Source organism: Ambystoma mexicanum, chromosome 2p, assembly GCF_040938575.1.
Source record: "Ambystoma mexicanum isolate Mex_15411 chromosome 2p, UKY_AmexF1_1, whole genome shotgun sequence".
Classification (NCBI taxonomy): Eukaryota; Metazoa; Chordata; class Amphibia; order Caudata; family Ambystomatidae; genus Ambystoma; species Ambystoma mexicanum.
This window is the reverse complement of record NC_090923.1, coordinates 976,349,089-976,369,101: the sequence shown is the minus strand read 5'-3', so window position 1 is coordinate 976,369,101 and position 20,013 is coordinate 976,349,089. Positions and strand designations below refer to the sequence as shown.

At 47.4% G+C, this 20,013-nt stretch overlaps 1 protein-coding gene across 5 annotated transcripts in view; it reads right to left on the bottom strand.

Moving 5' to 3' along the window:
* The window catches only part of PC (pyruvate carboxylase), a 2,561,538-nt gene that overhangs the window by 2,130,633 nt on the left and 410,892 nt on the right, over positions 1-20,013 (bottom strand). The window contains exon 1 of one of the 5 annotated variants that reach the window (XM_069644791.1): positions 6,506-6,664. The exons of the other annotated variants lie outside the window; for them this stretch is intronic. The gene's annotated coding sequence lies outside the window, so the exon portion shown is untranslated. Of the gene's footprint in view, positions 1-6,505; positions 6,665-20,013 lie in introns of those variants that run through there. 5 annotated transcript variants of the gene reach the window in all.

The following is a 20,013-nucleotide window of genomic DNA, read 5'->3' as shown; positions in this document are numbered from 1 at the left end:
GACCCATGACCCAGCCTTGTGGAACACCAACAGTTAGAGGAGTGAGTTGAGAGGTGTTGTTGCTCCAGGAGACTGAATTGGCAAGGTGCAAGGTAGGATTCAATCCAGGCAAAGGCTTGATTGCGAGCCACAAGAAGAAAGGGTATTAAGGAGATCAGAGTATTCGACAGTGTCAAAGGAAGCACTTTTAACAACTTGGCAGACGTGAAGTCAGACACATTCATGAGAGCAGTTTCTGTGGAGTGACAGGAGTGGAAACTGCTTGTAGGGGTTCTTGAAGGTTGTGAATGTCTAAGAAATTGGAAAGACTGTTGAAAGCAACCCTTTCAAGCACTTTAGAGTAGTGCCGAAGGAGAGACATGAAGAAAGTTAGCCGGTAGGTTTGGGTCAGCCGCTTGCTTTTTGTTTTTTTTGTTTTTTTAAAAGGATGACCGTGGTGGTTTTGAAAACCGGTGGAAAGCAAGCAGAGTCCAAGGACAGGTTTAAGAGTTCATATAAGCGAGAGGCCACTAAATGGGAAATACGCTTGACTAGCTGTGGAGCAAGATGGTCTGATGGGGCACAAGAAGAGTTTAGCCCTCATCAGTAGAGATAGCACTCTGTCAGTATTAGTGTAAAGTGGGATATTAATCTGTCTCCCTCAATTGCTTCTTCCAAGCATTTTTGTTTTGATTGCATGTGGCGGCTTATATATACAAATTTACATTAAATGGAGGCAGAGGATGATGGTAGAGTAGGTGGAGTGTAAAATGTAGCAGGAGTGTGAGGAAGGACATGTTTTGCAGTGACGTATTAAGCTAGGTCATTAGCTGTGAGAGCGTTGTTGATAGACTTAGGAGGAGTGAGTTTGCGGTGCCCTGTAGCCGGCAAAGATGAGTGGAGTGAGTCAATTGAGGATTAGGTAGAATTCCCTTTTCACTCCATCAAGAGTGGCCTTGAGTTCAGGGCAGAGAGGTCGAGTTGCAGGTCCTCATGCGAGTGGGTACACCTCCATTTGCCCAGCAGCAGAAATGTGTGTGTGCGCGTGGAGAGAATGTATGAATGGGGTGACCCATGGGTGAGTGGCAGAGACTTAAGGGTGAAAGTAAGCAGTGACAGGAGAATGAGTCATAGTAGGGAATGGAAGTGATCCTTAAAAAAAAATAATAAAAAAAAAGAAGAGGAATGATCCCAACAAAAGACAATTGTAATAAAACCATCAGGTTAGGGATTAGCTATTTTGTTAAACACTGTAGATTATGTAGCTGAATGTCAACAATTGTTAAATAGTAGGAATAGTTATGAGAGAATTGGGTCGGATTCAACAAAGGAAGAAAAAGGTTGAGCATTTAGAGCCAATGGAGACTTCTGGAAATAAGAAATTGTATTTAACATCTTTTGTGCATGTGTACCCAATTTGTATTTTACCAAAATTCCCAACAGCCTGAATAACCCTCCAGGATGTCCCACCATCTCAGGCCGTAAATCCATTTTAGAAATCATTCGGATAATGGCTCTATCACTGACAACACATTCCAAAGATGGGGTTTATGTGAAAGATGCGGCCCACATCATAAACCTAGTTTAAAAGGTATGGTCTTTTGATCACCATCAACATTGGCTTATTGGCAGACAGTCTTTATAAGGTGATAGCAAAAAGAAGTATTTGCGATTGTTTGTTGTATTCCCTTTCATTCTTGTAGTAAAATCTAAAAATAAAACGTGGGGAGAAAATTTTTTTTTTTTTAAAAAAACAAAAAAAAAACTCATTACTTCCATAGGACTCATTTCAACAGGATTTTGATAAAGAGTCTTCAGTTTTAGCAGAACGACGATGCAAGAGGTTATTCTAGGAAAACAGTTAAGCATGAAAGAGCTAGGAATAGCCATATAACATCTATCAGAATGCAAAGCTAGACGTGAATCTCAACAGTTGTAGTAACCATTTTCTACAATTTGTCATTCAAAGCCAGGAAGATCCTACTAAAGCTTTCTGCTAGTAAAAGTAGTAGGAACCTTCCAGTGAAAGTCTATTAATAAAAAAGGGAAGCAAGATCACAATTTGAGTTAGGGTGTTTTCCCACCCTTTGAGGTAATTTTCCATGTGGGACATGTGTGGGTTGTCATTATATAACAAACGGATTCAATAGACACCGGTATAAATACAGCCTGGAGGCAAGAAGCATTTACTTATTATAACACCACGAAAGTTGTATATGATTTGTTTTTTTTACAGGGATAAACAAAGTTCATTAGATACACAGTGCAAGCTGTCAAGGTATGGAGTGGACAACAAAGTGGCTACAATTTCCAGTTAGTGTACAAATACTGACTGCACACATACACATTACAGCAGGTCATAACGTGGTTTACAATGGGCAGTAGTAAAATTATCAGCATCCTTGTAAGGAGCAAAATATATGCTGAAGAAATTGTGGGACAATCAAGAACTGCACTGCTCTACATAAACCGATGTACAGATCTTTAACAAATATGTTTTCTTCCACAAAGCATTTGAAAAAGTGTGTGGAAAATGTTTTTATATGCTTGGATACATATTTGTTTACTTTGAGCCTACTAACAGTATGAACACAAATTCTATTTATGCTAGAAAATTCTTTAACAATTTGATGCATGTTTAGAACAATTCATGTGAATTGTCAGACCCGTGTCATTCTAAATGCATCTTTGAATGGGCTCTAAGATATGAGAAATATAGAATTATGGAGATCAGTTTTTAAATCGGACCTACCTCATGCTTTTTACACATAGCTGCAAGTATTGAACATTAAAGTTTCAAATCGTTGAGACAAGGTTCCGGAAAGCGGTTTTTGCGAGCTCGACGTATACTTCATGTATATTGGTAAATTCTGTGATGCCTAAACATATCATTCATCTGTACAGATTTCTTTTTGACACCATCTATTTTTTAATAAAGGTCCATTAGAATGTTTTACAATTGAATTATATGCTACAGTACCTTGAACTAGGGGTCCAATGATTGATACTTCCACAATAGCAACTGCTGCAATCTCGTTTTCATGTTGCTCAGTGTATTCGCAAACACAGACTAATTAGCATTACACACATGCATTTGCAATCTGTAGTGACTGTCTAGCTTATTTTATACTCCTTATATGGCAATAATAGCTTTGGTCTAAGATTTCTTTTACTTTTTTCTGCAAGCATTGGACCAAACGCAACTCTGCCATACAGGCACATATGGTCCATGAACGAATTATTTTTAGTAAATGTTATGCCTTCCCTCCCACGCCCAGTCTTGTAAAGCTACTTGAACTGAAATGAGTCAACAAAAACATTCTGGTGATATGTATATATATTTTTTGTTTGGTAGCAAGAGTTGGAAAATGAGAATATTTAAAAAAAAAAAAATGCTCAAGCTCTAAGTTAGCAAAAATCGTACCCAGACAGAGCATTATGTAGACATAGTGACCTATTTAGAAAGACAGTTTTGGTGGTGAACCGGTTTTGTGACAAGGTCAAAAAAAGTTTAACCTTGTCACGAGGGAACATCAACCTCGCTCAGCCGGGGTTGGGAGGCTTACCAGGGTAGAACCCAGAGAAAGTCCTACCCCAAAAGGGGGCAGATGCAGGTTAGGGCATCATTTCCTGTCCCCTCTACAAATGCCAGTCCTTATTTAGGCACTAGGAACTTACACTACCCCATACCTCTCAACCAAAATGCAGGCCAAGTTCTTCTGGAACTAGCAGAGAAGCAATAACCACAAAAAGAAAGCAAGATAGCAGCACATCAGCGCCCACAAACGACCCAACCTAAAGAAGGATCACTCATGACATGGGAGCCAGGTCTCTGGGGGCAGCTTTCACAGGCTCTGCACGACCAATCTACAAATCCCACCTGAAGGGAGAGAACTAATGGACGAGTAGTTGGAGCTCCTACACAGCCTGTCCGGGAGCACCTCCCACCAGCCTCAGTGCACACAGAAGCAAATGCACTGCGGCCGCCCTAGACCACCAGAGATGTAAAGTAGAGCGGCAGCCGCTAACTAGGACTTCACTTCCCATGAAGGGAACCACGCCTCAGTCTCCTAAGACGAATGACACTTTGCCGCACAAGACACCATTATTACAATATGGTAGCCACACGTGGGGAAAAGGGGCTTGGCCCATTGACTTTATTTAATTGTGACCCCCTCACGGGCAGTGAAGAAAGGTCAGAAAACCAATCAGAGGAGAGGGATAAGGAACAACGGGAAAAACGAAGTTGTGGAAACGCGTGGGGGGGGTAGCAGATCAAGCGAGCAGCAGGAAAAAGGATTGTACACTGTAGCATGGAGCAAGACTGCATCAAACATTTTAAAAACAAGCCAGACTTCCAGACTGGTCTCAAATATTTAAATGGTCTTCTACAACTATGAACTTTAGGTTTAAATCTTGTTAATAAGTTAAGTTGGTAAAATGACCCACACATCATGCTAACGTATAAATGCTCATCTATGCACAAGAGCAAACCCAATCTTTTTCTGAAGGAAGTGGTTTATTGCATGCTACTGCCAATCACCTTCAACTTGCTTCCCATCTCTGAAGAGACCAGTATAAGATGACCGACCACATGCTACATCCTCTGGCCAGCGCAAATGTAAGTTTATTGTATGGTTCCAGAAGGTCACTCGAGTGCAGTTGCAAAATCTATACAAGGGAACACCCACTGGTCCATTCCCACATACACAACTGTCATCCACAAAAGCATGTAGGGAGCACTCATTCAACATGTTTTACAAAGTTTCCATAAATGCACTCGTCACCAACTTGACTGCAGGAACAGGCAAGATACAATCTCCCGGAAGCAACCTTTGGCTCCACAGATTGTGCAGACTTCAACACCAATCAACCATAGTCATAATAGTCAATGGTGAAGGATCGGGGGAGTTGTAGTCCAAAACATCAGGAGAGCTGCCGGTTGCAGATCACTGCCCCAAAGAAACAGTTAAGGTTTTTGCCAACAGCCTTATGGCTGTCACTTCAAAGCGCTTTTGGGTTCACAGAGGAATCCTTGTAGAGTAAATGGACCGAATTTACCAAACGGCTTTTGATTGTTCTTTCACACAGATGACCATCGTCTTAACTATAGATCACGCATGACGCATTCGTGCAAGTTCGAATCCTCAGCCCGCCATCCTTCTGAGGTCAATGGAGTACCATCAAATTGGGTGAGAACACTTGATACAGCGCTTTAAAAAATAATAATTAAAAAAAGCAGTGGTCGAGGGACGGAATAGTCCATCTGCGCTACGAAACACATTTATAGTTGCGAATCACCACTACATATAGTGGCGACGGTCTGCGGCATGCATTCATCATTTGGCTTCTGAAACCCTCTGCTCGAGATTACAGCACACAGACACAATGTGTACACCTCCAGGGGTCAGTATGAAGTGGGATGGAAATTCGAGGGGCAGGAGGCAAAAAAAGTCACAAAATATTTGAGACCATGGCCTAAAGGAGCTTAAGTAACTGAGTAACTTTTATAAGGCAGTGTGCACTAACTAGGCAAGTAGTCCCGAGATACGTGACAATGTCCTGTTACAAAAAAGATAAAGGGCTCTAAAAAAATGTATATACTACAATTAACGCGGAGTAATGTATGTGTATGCATGTATAAAAATTTAACTAAACAAAATCTCCAGTGCAGCTTCCTTCGATGCAGGAGCTCGGGATGCACATGTGTCTAGTGCAGGGCCAGGCTTGTAGCCTGCAGGACAGACATTCGCACCCAAGTGCCCGCTGCCGCTGTATTATACCTGCAAGACCCCGCTCCATCTACCAGGCCTCGCTCAATATTTCAAGACCATCGCCCAAACACTGAACAAATACACAGTTGGAATGTGTTGCCGACAGTGGCTGTGAGGAGCAGGCGTGTCCCCTGCCTGCAGGCGTTGCAGGATAAGCCCCGCCGCAGTAGAAGGAGCACGAGCAAGCTATGGGCCATGCTTTCTGCCAGCGGCATGGGCACCAGGGGCGCCCCACCTCGAAGCTAGTCCTTCGGGCCCAGCAGGGCAACTGCAGTAATAATGGTATATGCCCGCTGCTGTACGAGATACCAGCTTAAAACTCACTGCTGCGAGTTGGTGGGCGTTACGACTAGAATAAAAGTTGATGCGCTGCGGTAAACTTCAGTACCCTGAGCGCTCACGGCGCAGGTGGCGAAGCAGCCCGACACTATTGTTGACGCCGGACTTCTCTACTATGCAAAGTCAGATCCTTAAACAGTGCAGCAGCATCGCATACATACGAACGTTTACTTCCTGCCAGTTACTAATGACTCATGGGGTACGATGTGGGGGCATGTCAACCCGCCAACAGGACGCGAGCATCCTCCCAGCAGGAGACACCAGTCGCCGAGAGCGGCAAAGAGGTGGCCGAAAGCGCGTGCACTTGCAAGCCAAGCAAAAAGAAATGCTCGACTCCAGAACTGTCAGCATCCACCTTGAGAGAAACCATATTTAAATAAAAGGCCCCGTGGTGCCGGCGCCGGAATACATACGTTTAGGCTGGTCAGGTGAACGTCTTGCTAAGAGTTGCTCCGCAACAAGTCCTGCAGACTACTCTCACGGAGTATTTATATGTGCACTCAGCAAGCACTGGTGCGCTCGGCGGGATCTGCCAGTGGACACGTTTTACGGCAGAAGATTACCCTGTGTACTTTGTGACAGGGATTGCATAATATGTAGGCACACGGGCGTGCTGGGACCCGCCTACTCGGCTCCCTCCCCCACGCAGGGATAGGTTAGGAAAAGCAACCGCAGTAGCCGCGAGGGCATCTACGGTGGAGCTCTTGCTCAAGGCATTCGAGACGAGCACGGAGGTGCAGCTAGAAAATGCGGATATGCATATTTCCACACGGAAACACCCCAGTCCAGGCGAAACTCACTCATCAGCAAGTCCAACCCAAAGCATGCATGGTTTATAGGAATGCATGCACATACTCTACCCCAGCAAAATACACATGCTAACATTTCCACACAAAGTTCCCACAACAAAAATGTCGAGATTCAAAACTATAAAAAAAAAAAAAGTACAACAATGCGTCTGCTTGCAAAAAACAACTTTGTTATGAAGTGCTCTCTCGTCATTTTTTAAACAAAAAGATTCACATGCAAGGCTGCTAGTTCACTGTAACATTTATCCAGAAGTAAAACATTATTCCTGTAAAATCTATAAATGAAAAAAAGTCCATTGTTAAAACGATTTAAAAAGCTTGCATTAAAACCACCTATGGGAATTACATTGCATAAATACATTGATAATGTGTAGAGGCATCGCGAGAGCTCCCGCTCTCGCGAGACCTGTGAGCGCGATGAGCACGCCCCCGCGGCTTCGCGCGCAAAAGGAGAGAGCGAGCGAGAGGAGAGAGCGAGAGGAGAGAGCGGATGCGAACGCAGGAGCGTCCCGCTGGCTTCTCGACAAACAGGGCCCGCAGTGCGTATTACGCGCACGGACATCACAGCAGCATGCCCTATGTTAATTAGGCACGTTGGCCTTTATTGTTGTTACATGCACGTCGTGTGCATTGATGCATGGGACTGTGAAGGAATAAACAATCGTGGTAAAGATTCCCCGACTCCTGTCTTCACTGCAAGTAATCTACTACATAAATTGGCGACGAGGATCATCACCAGAACCCACGGAGAATCATGCAAGGCGCAACGCCACCGCCACCCTTTCTACAAACTCCAGGTAGGCCTGCCATCCCATGGCCACAATGGCAACCCCTGTTCACAACTTATGTGGAAGCTCTAGGAGGAGCGGGGTTCTCAGCGGCAAGGCGCAGGGCCATGTTACTCAATGCCCTGGGAGTGGAAGGTCAAAGAGTGTTCGAGAGTCTCACCCCTATACCGGTGGCTGGCGATGATGACGATGTTTTTAAGGAGGCGGTCAGGAGAATTATAAAAAGATTTGCCAGTAAGGAGAACACAGTGCTCCATAGGATAAGGTTTTACACCTGAAAACAGGAGATGTCCGAACCAGTGGACGATTATATCACAAAACTGAGGGAACTAGCAGCGCTGTGCAGTTTTGGCAACAATGCAGAGAGTCTCATATGTGACATGTTGGTTGTGCACACCAACAGTCGCAAAGTCCAGGATAAATTCATCGTTGAGAAGGAACTGCATTTGGAAAAAGCTATAGAAATTGCCAGAGCAGTTGAGGAAACGGCTGGAAGACGAAAGGAGCTTACAGGAGCCCAGGGTCCTGCAGAGATACAAATGGTGAGATTCCATTCAAAAAAAGTAAGGCCAACGATAGACACGAGAGAAGGAAGAGGGAACAGGAAAGATCCCCTCAAGTGCCACAGGTGCACCAGCACGAAGCATCTAGCGTTCGACAGGGAGTGCCCAGCCAGAGACAAAGAGTGCTCCATCTGCAAACAAATTGGTCATTTCTCTATAGTGTGTCGGTGGAGAAACAAGAAAGTCTCCAGTCTCGATGCAGATCGCAAGGCAGAGAAAGATTCTTCCTCAGAAGATGAAGGAAGACCCACCGTCATCATGGTGAACAGCACAAGATCCAGAAGAGAGAAGCCCCACTGCACGATCAAAATCGATGGCAGGGAAACGAGGGTCATGGCAGACTCTGGTTCTGATTTAACGATCATACCCCTTCGGACCTACAAGGAAATGGTGGGAAAGGAGAGGGTACAAGTACTAACCACGAAGCACAAACCCACTGTGTTCGGAGGGGCGTCCGTCGAACTGCTGGGATACATCAAGGGCAGAGTGGAATTTAAAGGAAGGGAAACCACAACCAGAGTGTACCTCAGTCACGAAGGTCCGGCAGTGTTGGGTTGGGATGACCAAGACAAGCTAAAAATCAGATTGGATCCCAGCACCGAAGATCAGGTTTTGTCGGTCAGGGTGACGAGTGGACACGTCGTCAAAAGTGACTTCCCGACACTTTTCTCGGAGGAGCTGGGGCACATCAAAGGCTTCCTGCACAAAATTGTGCTCAAAAGAAATCCTGTCCCAGTAAAGCACCGTGTGAGACCGGTACCAGCCACAGCAAGGGACACCTTTAAAAATCAGTTGGAAAAAATGAAAAGGGAAGGGGTCATTGAAGAAATTGAAGCATCCGAATGGCTGAGCCCGGTCGTGCTGATAAAGAAGCCCCAGTCACAGGAATTAAGGGTGTGCATAGACCTGCGCAGCTTGAACCTGGAAGTGGTCACTGATAATTATCCCCTTCCAAGCATCAACAAACTCATTCTCCAGATGAAAGAAGCAAAAATATTTTCAAAATTGGACATGAGAAATGCATATCACCAAATACAATTGCATGAAGAGTCGAAACCCCTCACAGCATTCATCACCCCCTTTGGGACATATCAATTCACCAAAATGCCATTTGGATTGTCATCAGCAGCATCGGCTTTCCAACGCATGATGGATGTCCTGCTAAGGAAAGTTCAAAATGTGGTGTATTTCCAGGATGATATCTTGGTGTATGCAGCGGATGAGCAGGCACACGATGCCACGCTGAGGACCGTTCTAAGCAAGTTACAAGAAGCAGGGGTGCGACTACGGCATGAAAAATGTCTATTCAAGGTGAAGGAAGTAGAGTACTTGGGATATAAAATATCGGAAAAGGGTATCAGTCCCAAACAATCTCATGCAAGCCATTGCAAAAGCGCCGGAACCCACCAGTAAAGAGGAGGTGAGGTCATTTCTTGGACTGGCCGAGTATTATGCCAAGTTCATACCCAAATTCTCGGAGACCACGGCACCCCTCCGTGAATTACTCAGAAAGGGATCGGAATTTACATGGCAAGAACCCCAGAAGACCTCGGTGGAGAAGATAAAGCAACACATCATTGATGCACCCTGCCTCCAGCCATTCAAATCCATTGTGGGAAACGGTCGTCACCACAGATGCCAGTGCATATGGACTAGGGGCAGTCTTAACTCAAAAGAAAGGTGACACAGAACATGTAGTGGCATTTGCCTCGAAGGCCTTATCAGTGGCGGAACAGAACTATTCCACCATTGAAAAAGAAATGTTGGCCTGTGCATGGGCGGTGGAGCACTTCAGGACATACGTGTGGGGCACGAAATTCAAACTGGTGACTGATCACAAGCCCCTCATTCACATGCTTAGCCCGGGAGGCACTAAGGTATCCACGCCCAGACTAGCACGCATCGCGGCCAAGCTGCAGGAGTACACGTTTGAAATCCAGCACATCTCAGGCTGGAAGAATTCGCAAGCTGACTGCATGTCGAGACTACCAGAGTGCAAAGGAAAAGCCACCACATTCCTGCAAGGAGAATGCATAGTTGCATCCATCACTGACTTGAGGGCACCTGTTTACCTAGAACTCAGTGAGAGACATTGGGAGGAAGAGGATGGAAAAGACCACCATGGCCATGATTCGCCAATGGATCAAAGAAGGATGGCCAAGTGAAAAAACGCTGCCCGAGGGCATGAGGCCTTATTGGAAAGTGTCGGAGGAGCTGTCTGAAACGGAAGGGTTGATCATGAAAAGTGATCAGATTATCCCCCCCACAGGAATGAGACGCACCATCCTCTGTAGAGCCCACGCAGGCCATTTGGGAAACACAATGACGCGCCGCAGGGTGAGTGAAGCCTACTGGTGGCCATCCATGGACCAAGACATTCGGTCCATGATAGAGCGTTGCCACGAATGTCTAAATAGTGATAAGAGACTTAAGGTCCGCCAAGCACCACTAATACCCACAGAAATACCAGAGGCGGTATGGTCCAAAGTGGGCATCGACTTTATAGGGCCGTTGGAAGCCATGGCACCTGAACATCGTTACGGCATAGTAATGGTGGACTACCTATCCAAGTGGGTGGAGGCGGAGTTTGTCCCGAACATAACTACCCAAACAGTCATAGAAGTACTCACCGAAATCTTTCAGCGGGAAGGCCTTCCCAGTGAAGTGGTCACTGACAACGGGGTGCAACTGGTTTCCAAGGACATGGACGAATTCTTGAAAAGAAACCACATCAAACAAAAGAAAGCAGCCCTATATCACCCCCAAGCAAATGGGCTCGTGGAGAGGGCAAACAGATTCATAAAGGGTGCAATACACTTGGCAACCGCTTCGGGTAAGGACCCCCTCAAAATCACCAAGGAAGCCATAGCGGCTCACAGACTCACTCCAAATGGGATCACCCAAATATCTCCGTTCAAAATGTTGAGGGAGGAGTGCGGCATCCACGCTGATTCCACCATGGTTGTCGAAGGTACGAGAGGATGAAGCATTGGACATGTCGGAGGTAGTGTGGAGAATGGAAAACAGTAAAACACGCATGAAGTCATGGAGTGATTGGAGAAGGACTAAGCAAGCATCCGACATAGGGAAAGGAGATTTGGTCAAAATCAGACTACCCCAGAAAGATCAGGTCACAGGGTCTCTGTATAGCCAACCCATCGAAGTGGTTCACAGGGGAACTAATCACGTCCGCACGGAAGATGGACGTGCATGGAACATTGAAAGAGTTGCACTGTTCCAGAAGACTCGGGAGAAAGTGAGTACACAGGAGAGATCTCGAATGGAAGCTGAAAAGGACTACGAAAGAGCTGAAGAAAGAGAACTAGCAGGAGACGACAGAGAAAGGACGGAAATCGAAGTTGAACAAGAACCACCGAGTATAGACCCCGAACCGGTGCAACAGGAAGAGTGCATGGGAACAAGCGATCGGCCCAGAAGGGAACACAGAAGGCCGGTGAGATATAATGACTATGTTTTACAGTGAATGTGTTGTTGGTTAAAAAGGGGAGATGTGTAGAGGCATCGCGAGAGCTCCCGCTCTCGCGAGACCTGTGAGCGCGATGAGCCCGCCCCCGCGGCTTCGCGCGCACAAGGAGAGAGCGAGAGGAGAGAGCGGACGCGAACGCAGGAGCGTCCCGCCGGCTTCTCGACAAACAGGGCCTGCAGTGCGTATTACGCGCACGGACATCACAGCAGCATGCCCTATGTTAATTAGGCACGTTGGCCTTTATTGTTGTTACATGGACGTCGTGTGCATTGATACATGGGACTGTGAAGGAATAAACAATCGTGGTAAAGATTCCCTGACTCCTGTCTTCACTGCAAGTAATCTACTACATAATGCAAACCGACTGTCATATGTGCATTTATATCCCACTTGAAGCACCAAGAAATATCCACTTTTCTAAGGCCAATTTAATTTACGGGCTTCGCTGCAGTCATATCATAACAGGGGTCAGGTGTGAAGCTGTTCATGTTGGTATAGGGATATTACGTGCATGTCAAATTTATTGGAATATATGTTACGGGGAAATTGGTCAAAATTCATGTATACATTTTAAAGGATGACTGATATACTGGTTTTGTGCCGTTTGGTCAGTGAGATTTAGTGACATACTTTGAGCCGGGGTGGACTGGCCTGTGGGGAACTCTGGAAATTTCCCGGTAGACACCCTGCCCCCTGGGCCTCTTGTGCTGTTACCCATTTTATTTCCAAATGTTCATAGGAAAAGGGTTGGGCTTCCTGAAAATGAGTAGTGTTGGGACACATTAAACATTTTATTTCCAGGCCCTCTTATGGTTTCCAGTCCTCGCCCAGTTTTGAGCCTGGTTAAATAAATGGGATTCGTAATCCGACAGAACCTGGATTACTGAAGTGTTGGCTGCTCAAAACTCTTATTATTCGGACATAGAGACAGTTCCACTGCCAGCACATATAAAAGCAATACACCAGTGTGGTTCGCGATCATTTAAGTGTTCAGGGAGGCCAGAGGTGATTGCAGCAGCTGCACAGACAGGTTTGGGAAGGGAGCCGAGTTCAATCTGGAGGAGAGTTACTGTAGAATTAGTAGAAGGATTTTTTTGGCAGTGTAAAATATTCTGGGAGAAACGTGACACCCCAGTAACTGGCTTGAAGGATAGCGCGAGGAAGCAAAATATTCTAGAAACCAGCTAGAGTCTGAACATGCCCACCTGGCATTTTCTAATGCAGCAGCCAATCACAGCCACCTTAGAAAGGGACATGAGGAGCAGCAAGTTCAGGCCCAAACACAGAAGGGGCTTGTGTGCCCATAGTGGGCGTTTCACACCAGCAGCAGTTTTTGTATTCACTGGATATGTCGGAATTGTGCATGGGCGCTTAAGTAACTCGGATTTATAAGATCCAGTAGTACATACACAGAACTTGAAGCTTCATCACGTGACTGTGGAGGAGATTCAGTCTAGTTTATTCTGGGGCAGAAGAGGTGCAGATCAGATACAGACCAGGACAGGGAGAAAATTCAGAGTAGCAAGGACTTTCTCAAATTACTCATCTCCTCCCACCCATATGGAGTCAGAGTCAAACCAGACCATGATAACCAAGACATAATTTGCTCCCACCACAAGTACAATGCTGCAACAACTCTGCAGAGACCACTGATACAGAAGATGGCAATGACACTAAGAGCAGGGAGGGATGGATAGATGAACTAAAGTAGCTTGCAGCATCCCACCTCTTCCACCCGGCTCCTCAATCCTTCATCTGTGAAACCTTTGCTTCCTCTTAGAAAATAATACATTGTTGTGCTTTCGTTTACCTCCACTAACAGTATAAACTAAATTAGCATGCATAACATCTGGCGTACCTCACCTACCAGTCTTCTAAAAACTTTATTTCCATTCAGATCCATTTTCGGGTCACCCTCCATAACCTGTAGAGCGGCAATCGTGGAAACATTTCTCCCATCAACCAATTCCTTGGTTCCCTCTGTTACACATCACTCTCCAGCCACTCTTCTACATTTTATTGTCATTCCCCCTCCTCTACCAAGGACTGCCCTTCAAACTTTCCCATCACCTACTGCAGATTATTAAATTACATCTGCCGAACTCAACGCCAGAAATGCTAACTCCCTTGGAGCATTATCACCCCTCCCATCAACACAGACAATTAATCTTCCCTGCAGCGCAACAGATAAAAGCAACTATGCACCTTCACAGCCACCCCAAAGCCAGTTCCCCAGCTCACCTTGCTGTATACAAAGAATTACTGCTCACTCACTCCAGCTCAGCCAATTCCAACTATTACACTAAACTAATTTCCTCACAAGCTACCCAAGACCGTCCAGTCAATGACTGACCCATGAACTCTACACTCTGCCTCACTCTCTGCGGTTGCCTTTGCAAGCTGCTTTTCTAAGAAACGGCATACCCCTCCGTTTTCCTCCCATCTCTCCACCCCAACCCTCTCTTCACTCGAACTTCATACCAACAAAGCTGATCTGATACAGATTAACCTGTGGCCACCCAGAGTACAGTGGTCTATGCGCATGTCGTGCAGTGAGCATAGGAAAATGTGTGCAAATTAGCCCCACACATTTTCCGGTGGTTATTCTACCATCATTCAATTTCATTTAAAAATAAAAAAAAAAAAAAGCCCAGGCGAGCGCACACCCACCTTGCAGATGGTCGAATTCCTCACAAACATAATCCTTGTTTTATCAGGATGTTCAGATCCTTTGTATCCATCAAGTCCTTGATTGCAACTAGGCAGTTGTTGGCTTGCTGAAGGTGAGGATTTGTTGCATCAAAGTCTATTAGGTAATCAGTGTAATTAAAGAACATTAGGCCGTGTTAGGCTGTGTTGATTTGCAATTAATTCTAGATGGATATAGATATTGAGGTACTGCACAAGTTACGGGCAAAAGTTATATACATATTTGCTGTTACCAGCATGTTGAGAAGCCGGGCTTCTACGTCAGGAGCAAACTCCGACTTGCGCAGATTTGCGTGGTTGCGGATCACGGTGCTCGCCGCCATGGACCGGTTGACACAGTCTGCCATATCCAGACCCGACTGAACGGATTCACACATGGCATCCTTGCCATCCTGAACGAGGGCAAGAAAATCATCCCGTTCCTCCCCTTCGGGAATATGTTCAGCCGCCAAAGACACACAATTCCACAGAGTGCGAGTGAAACGTGCTAAGGCACACACAGAGTTGGCTGCCTGTAAAGCCATACCCCCTGAATAAAACACTTTCGCCCAGCCATCAAAACGTTTGTCGTCCCCATGAAGAGGGATGGTTGGGTACGACGCCTGCTTTGCTGGGGCCGTAGCCGCCTGCACCACCAAACTCTCCAGAGTAGGGTACGTAGTCAAGTAGCAGGGGTCGGAACTGGCTGGACGGTATTTTTTTGGCAACGACTTGCTTACAGCCGGGAGACTCTCCGGAGCAGTCCAAGCCGCCGCCACCGCCCTTCTCTGTAAAGCCATATGAAATGGGAGCAGTGGGTGGACCTTGGTCAAGGATATCTGTCAGGTCATCCTGCAGAAAATCCACTGGTGGCGCAGACCACCCCAAGTACTCCGTCACCCTCGACATGAGTCGCCTGTACAAAGATTCAGCATGCGTACCAGGCTCAGGCCTGGCAAACTCAACCTCCAGGGAGGTATCAAGACCACTGGCGTCATGCAAAGACTGAAGCAAGTCTTCCAACTGGCTATGACCAGATAACAGCTCATCAGGAACCAAACCTTCATCACAGATGTAATTCAGAGGCTGGAAGAGATCCCCGGAAGAGGGCACAGAAAACGTCTCAAATACAGGCCTTACCGACTTCTTCAGGGCCTTCCTCTGAGTTTCCACCGATGCACGGGGTACCTCCGGGAAAGCCTCCAAGGGCTTGAGAGCGTCCACAAAATCGGTGTCTACGTCGAGAGTGGCGCCGATGGCTTCGACACAGACCTCGAGGGCGGTGTCCTGAGCGTGTCCTTTGACGGCCTCGGCGCCGATGACTTCCTCGGAGGCGGAGCCTAAAGAGAGTCCGGACAGACATGGCGCCGATGGCATCAACATCTTCTTAGAAGACCTCACAGGCTCTACTTGTCTCGAGGGCGTTGAGGACCGGGACCTGGAGCGGACATGGCTATAGCGATCCACCCCGTCCGACCGGGACCTCGAAGGTTCCCAGTGATCGCGCCGACCGCCCGAGACCGAAGGCGTGCGAACTGTGGCCCTAGCGCGTTCCTTGCCGGCTTCTCTCAAAAGGCGCGGAGGGAACGGAGCCCTGCGACTCGAAAAAAATCACCAACATTTCATTATGAAACGTGTCCCATTCCGCAGGAGAGGAATCTTGGTAGGACAAGCTACCCGCCCGCCGTCTGGCGGAGTCCTCGGACGGGGAAGGCGACCGGTGACGGCGCTTCTGCGAGTGCTTCGAAGAGGCAGAGGAATGGCGGGAACCACTCCGGGACCGAGACCCACTGGACTTACGCCAACGATGCAGAGAGTCGCCCCTCGAATCGTCGGTCGACAGCCCAGCGGATTTCAACTTTCGGGGCTTGGAAACCCTACCTACTGACAGCGTCTTCTTTCACTCCCGCAAGGCCTTTGACGTCAAAGACTGGCATTCATCACAGTCATCGTTGGCGTGGTCCTTGCCGAGGCACCAGAGGCAGACGTCGTGCGGGTCCGTAAGGGACATCTTGGAACCACAGTCCCGACACTTCTTGAATCCTGACCGCGGGGTAGAAGACATGATAATTTCACAAACCAAGTTCGAAGAACCGATAGAATCAGAAGAACCGAGGCGCGCCGAGATCTCCAAAGTTAACACGTTCGCGCAAAAAAACAGAACTGAGGCTACAGGCGTTGTGCGTCCTACTTATAACATCCAGTGACGTCGGCCCGACAGAGGCCCTCGGGGACAGTGTATTGACGTCATTGACACAGAAAATTTTGCAAAGCAGCACAGCTGTGGTGATTACCTTTCATAGATGTGTAATACGTCGGAGGAACCAATCCCTTCGAAACAAACCTTTTCATCAGAAAAAAAAAAAAAAAAAATTGTATTCCCTTTAAATTTAGAGCATGCGCTCGCCTGACTGCGCCCACCGGCGCCACACCTCAGTCCCCTTTGATGTGTCTGCTATATTACAATGCCTAATGACAGGTTTTTTTTTTTTTTTTTTTTTTACGGGGGAGGATGGTGGGACGTATGGAGCAAATAGGACTATGGACTAGGAGTATGTTAGTCACTACAGTGTTGAACTTCAAATTACTGCTACATCCCGTCCCCTTTCCTCCATACTGTGTGGGTGATTACAACAGAATGAAGCCCTGGCGAGGAGAGTTGCCCATCTAGGAAAACAGGTTTCTCAAAACTGCCTGGCAATAGGCTGCATTTGATCTGGCACTGGCGCCCAACCAATAGTGCTTGCAAAAGTCTGATGGAGAAGTAGCCACCTTGCTGATTGCTGCCATGGCAAGAGTCTTTGGAAAGCCACAGCCGTGGCCTTGGCTCTGATTGCATGGGCATGCATATTTACTGGGAGCGTCATGTGCTGCCCCTCATAAGCTTCTTTGATGGCCATAAGCATCCACCTAGCTATGGACGCCTTGGACACTTGGCCGCCTGGTTTTGACCCAAAGAAAGTGACAAACACGGTATCAGAGTTCGGGACGGTCTTAATCCGGTCTACATAGAATCGCAGGACACATTCGACATCCAGACAGTGCAATACTTTCTCTGCCTCACCCTTAGGATTCGGAAAGAAGATTAGCAGTACTCTCTCATTGTTGAGCTGAAAAGATGACAACCTATATGAGGAATGAAGGGTGTGTCCTAAGAACCACCTTGTCCCAGTGGAATGTGGTATATGGCTCTGATGCCACAAGGGCCTGGACCTCACTGATTCTGTGCGATGAAGTGAGGCCAACCAGGAGAGCAGTCTTAATGGTAACAAGCCTGATGTCCACTGATGCCATGGGCTTGAAGGGCTTGTGAGCCAGGGCGCCCAGGACCACTTTGAGGTCCCAGACCAGGTGTGGTCGCTTGACGAGGATACAATCTGGTCAGGCCCGCTAGATATTTCTTGACCACTAGATTAGAGGAGAGGAGTTAATCTCCGGAGTTTCTAGAAGCCCCAATGGCCACCAGATAAGTACAGCAGGTGTCAACCTGCACACTGGAATGAGCCAAGCGTGATAAAGACAAAACATTGTCTAGTGTGCATGCCAGAGGGTCCATCATTTGCCTTGGCACAGTGACAGAACATCTTCAATTTTCTTTTGCATCGACTCCTGGTGGAGCTGCTTCTTGCCCTTTGAATGCTGTCCAAGTTGTCCTGTGACAGGTGTAGATGCCGCCAGGTGACTTGCTCGGGAACCAAGCTGCTAGGGCTAACTACTCTGGTGGGGGGTGTACAACTGTGCCACCCTGCTGGGATAATAGGGGGGCTGGTCCGACTGGGAGGACGAGAGGTTGACTCGATAGTCGGAGGCACTCTGAGAACCAAGGTCTGGCTAGCCACTGCAGTGCAATCAAGATGTGAAGCTGCAGCAACTCCTTGACCTCAAAAATGACCCTGTGTATCAACAGGGTCTGAGGGGAAAGCGTATGCCCACATGTTACAGTGAATCTGCAATGTGTCCCCAAGTGAGCCTCTTCACTATCCCATCAAGGAAACCTAATGGGGACGACATCTGTTGCTCCCGGTGGTGAATAGGTCCACCTGAGAATGGCTCCATTTGTTGACTATCTCCCTGAAGACACCCTCACTCAACTGCCACTCGTAATTGTCGATCCCCAACTTGCTGAGTCTGTCCACCTCCAGGTTTGACTCCACCGGGAGGTGGATGGTCGATAGGTAAATGTTGTGCGACAGTGCCCACTCCCATACATTGATGGACAACCTGCAGAGAGGAGGAGACATGGTACCCCCCATGTTTGTTGATATAATACAGGCAGGCAGAGCCGTCTGTCTGAATACAGACTGGTTTGTTGGCGATAATCGGGAGAAGAGCTTTGAGGGCAAGCCAGATGGCCATCATCTCGAGCCAATTGATGTTCTCTAGCTGCTCCTGCTTTGACCAAAGTCAGTGGACACAGACTATCCAGGGTAGCGCCCGTATCCTTTCAGGGATAAGTCTGCTGAAATGGTAACCGGAGGTAGAGGCTGCCGGAATGGCCTGCCCACCAACAGGTTGTCCTCGGTTTTCCACCACAAGAGATTCTGGTGAAGATGCTGTGGTATGCTGACTAGGGCCGCTTTGGAGCCAGATTCATGATTCCAAGTGGCTGAGAAATGTACCTGCAGCCTCCTCATTTTGAGCCTCGTGTGTGGCACCACCAGGAGGCATGCCACCATTATCCCAAGCAGGCGATGATACCACCATTCTGAAGTTACTGACCTGCTGAGGAAATGCTTCATGGCAAACTTGATTGCATTGATCTTGTCCTCCGAGGGGAACATCCTATCCACCCTTCTATCCCATAATTAGGCCCAAGAATGTTAAGGACTAGGTGGGAATTAACTGATTACTTGAGGTTGATGGAGAACCCCACCTCGTATAGTGTGCGCATCAGGCTGGCCGCAGTGCGCTGGACTCCCTCTGGAGACTCTGCTCGTACTAGCCAGTCGTCGAGGTATGGATAAAGGTGGCGCCCTTCTGCTCTGAGCAGGGCTGCCACTGCGTTCATTAATCTCGTACAGACACTCAGAGCCGAAATGCGGCCAAATGGAAGGACCTTGTATTGGAAATGAAAGCCCATGATCCTGAACCGTAGGAAGGACCGAGGGGGCTCCCAAATCGGGAAGTGCAGGTAAGCATCCTTCAGATCCAGGGGGCACATCCAGTCTCCCCCACGCAGTGTCTAGCTATTAGCACAGGTGTAACCATCTTGAACATTTGAAGGGGTAGGGAAAGGTTCAATGTTGAAAGGTCCAGTACAATTCTAAAGCCATTTTCTTGGTTCTTCTTCTGTATGGCAAAGATACAGGAGTTGAAACCCATGCCTCGCCGAGAGGTTGGCACCTCTTCCACTTCTTGGCTCGCTATAAGCGAGCAGATCTCCGCCAGAAGAGTTGCCGTCCCCAATCTGCGGGAGGGGGCTGGGGGGACAAGCGGAGATGGAGTTATCGGTAGGCGGAAGACCGAGGAAACTACTGATAGAATCCATGGGCCCACGAATCTGGTCCGCCAGGACTGAATGTGAAGGGCAAGCCCGCCCCCCACCGCTGAACTGTGGATCTGTATGGCATCATCACCGTTTCTATC